The sequence below is a fragment of the Podarcis pityusensis genome, assembly GCF_964106645.2.
Source record: "Podarcis pityusensis genome assembly, chromosome: 4".
NCBI lineage: Eukaryota > Metazoa > Chordata > Lepidosauria > Squamata > Lacertidae > Podarcis > Podarcis pityusensis.
Window position 1 is genome coordinate 71686966 of NC_138027.1, and position 3012 is coordinate 71689977.

The window sequence follows — 3012 nt, forward strand, 5'->3', positions numbered from 1 at the left end:
TGCTCTTCCAATATTTCCCAGCTTTCCCCCTCTACATTCTCTGAACCTTCTGCAAACCACTGTTGTAATTCTATGTTGTCCTCCTGTTCTTGGGAAGGTTGTGTAGAAGGGGAGTGGCCCACACCATTCCTCCTCAGTCCAGCCCCTGACACTGCCCTTCACATCTCCCATTACTGTCACCTGTTCTCCCTTCTTACCTGCTAGACTTTGCACAACACAGGATGGGGTGCAAGGTGTGTGGATAAACCTGAGTAGGACTGCAGAGCAGTTCTACGCTCATGGCTACAGGGCTGATAATGAGAGAGAAAAGGATTTCTATGTTAACTTTACCAGTGATAATTATACCTGAAATGAGAACTGACAATAATTCTGCACGGACTATTTCCATGCAATAATTGGCAACTCCAAGCACTTAGAGGAAGGCACCATCTAAACATCATAAACTAGCTCTTGCCTTTCAAAAGTTCTTATTAAACTAGCAAGCAAAATCTAAGAGGCACACTAGAAGAGGAAGAAAAAGAAAACCATGTCACTATTTTCTCATTGTGTGCTGATCTGGTACATGTTACAAGATTTTGATCAATGTTTAAAATACGAGGCTTCTGGGTTTATTTGTTTTTAAGAAAGAAGGATCAATAAGAGATGTCCCTCTTCTGCTTGCCCACATGCCTTTTCATGTATAAATGAGATGTAATGCTCTGTGGTGCACAATCCGTAGATATTTTGGTGGGGTGGACAGAACAGAAATCTGATGAGAAATCTTGCAAGCACAAAAAATATACATATGGCAAAGTGTTTAAAATGAAGCAAAATAAGCAAAATCATGAAGAGGTAAATAGCAAAAGAGGGAGTGCTAAAAGGAATGTGCAGAAATTATAAGGAGGGGCTGGACAGCTGATGACATTTCTGATCAGGTCTCCAAACAGAACTTGAAATACCACTTAAAAGGTAAGACTCTCAAATGGTGAGCACACAATCACTGTTGACCTTGGTTCTGTATTCTCCCTTCCTATAAAATACAAGTATGCTATCCCTTTTCCATGTAAGCATCTGCAAACCAGCTTACTAAAATTTGTGGCTTGGGTTTGGAGTCAACTAATAGTCATATAAGGGACGCGGGTGGTGCTGTGGGTTAAACCACAGAGCCTAGGGCTTGCCGATCAGAAGTTTGGTGGTTCGAATCCCCACGACGGGGTGAGCTCCCACTGCTTAGTCCCTGCTCCTGCCAACCTAGCAGTTTGAAAACACGCAGTGCAAGTAGATAAATAGGTGGGAAGGCAAAAGGCGTTTCCATTCGCTGCTCTGGTTCACTAGAAGCAGCTTAGTCATGCTGGTCACATGACTTGGAAACTGTAATCCGGCTCCCTCAGCCAGTAAAGCGAGATGAGCGCCACAACCCCAGAGTCATCTGCGACTGGGCCTAACGGTCAGGGGTCCCTTTACCTTTAATAGTCATATAAACCTCAAACTTTTTTGGATTATGATTTTAAAAATTAAAAATAAAATTAGGCTGCAATCCTATACATATTTACATGGCAGCACACTCCCTTGAACAGAATGTGACTGGCTTGTGAGCAGACATACTCATGATTATGCTGGAAGTAAGGCTTTTGGAGATTAGTGTCCATTTTTGCAGTACTAATAATGACTCATATTTTGCTTTTGGGGTATTTGTTCATGAATTAAACTGAAAAACATATATGTTTCAGTTAATTTCACTGTTTTTAGGACTGTATAATGAGATTTAGCACTGGTTAGAGCATGTTTTCCTTTGAAAACATGGATAGAACACGTAGTTGCATTTTAAAGGTTTGGACAGTGGAATTTGCTGCCAAGGAGTGTGGTGGAGTCTCCTTCTTTGGAGGTCTTTAAGCAGAGGCTTGACAACCATATGTCAGGAGTGCTCTGATGGTGTTTTCTGCTTGGCAGGGGGTTGGACTCGATGGCCCTTGTGGTCTCTTCCAACTCTATGATTCTATGAAAAAAATGAGAAATTATGTCTCCAAAATATGGCTGTTGCAAAAGAATGAAAAATCTTGTTTCTGATTGGAGTGTGACATAGATGACATTTCCTGTATGCTTCTACCAACCTCTATAGGCCTGCCAACTTTCGCTTCTGTTCCTTTACTGCTGTGACTTATATATCCTTTAGCAAATTACTTGGCAAAGGAAAAAGCAATACTCTGGTTTTAGAAGCCAGAGTTGTTGCCTGTATTTATTGAGATTGATAGCCAACCTCATTCATTCAGGCTCAAGCCACAAAGCATTTCCTTGTCATATTTATGTTCCTAACAACTCTCTGTGTAAACTTTTCATAGCTTCTGTATTCCCTTTGACTATGGGAGTCTGTTAGAAGCAGTATAGTGGCTGGCAGGGGGGCATATTTCTAATTGTAAAGGGGAAAATGGATTTTTCCACAGATGGTGCACTCATCCATTCACAAGTGGAACTTGACACAATGTCCTATGTCATCCAACCCATTTCTGCTTGTGCAATAGGACAGTTCCTCCTGCTTCTTCCTCTGCCCATGCCCTGCACCTTCCCCAAACCTGCTCCAGAGAGTTTGGAGAATCCCTAAAACAGATTTAGTGGGTGCATGGGATGAGAAGGTTCTGTTGCACAAGATTCCTTCTCCCAGGATACTCCCATTTTATTCTCCATCCCACCTCATTCCACCATAATATTTGTTTGTCCTTCCACAAATTTTGGGACTCTGGGCTTATTCACACTTCCTCTTTTCCTCAGCCTCACTCACCTCACAGAGTGTTTGTTGTGGGGGAGGAAGGGCAAGGAGATTGTTAGCCACTTTGAGACACCTTAAAAAGGTAAAGGGACCCCTGACCGTTAGGTCCAGTTACAGATGACTCTGGGGCTGGGACGCTCATCTCGCTTTACTGGCCAAGGGAGCTGGCATACAGCTTCTGGGTCATGTGGCCAGCATGACTAAGCCGTTTCTGGTGAACTTGCTTCCTGTTGGCATGGTGAAGGTTTTTCTCTGAGTGATTGGGTGCA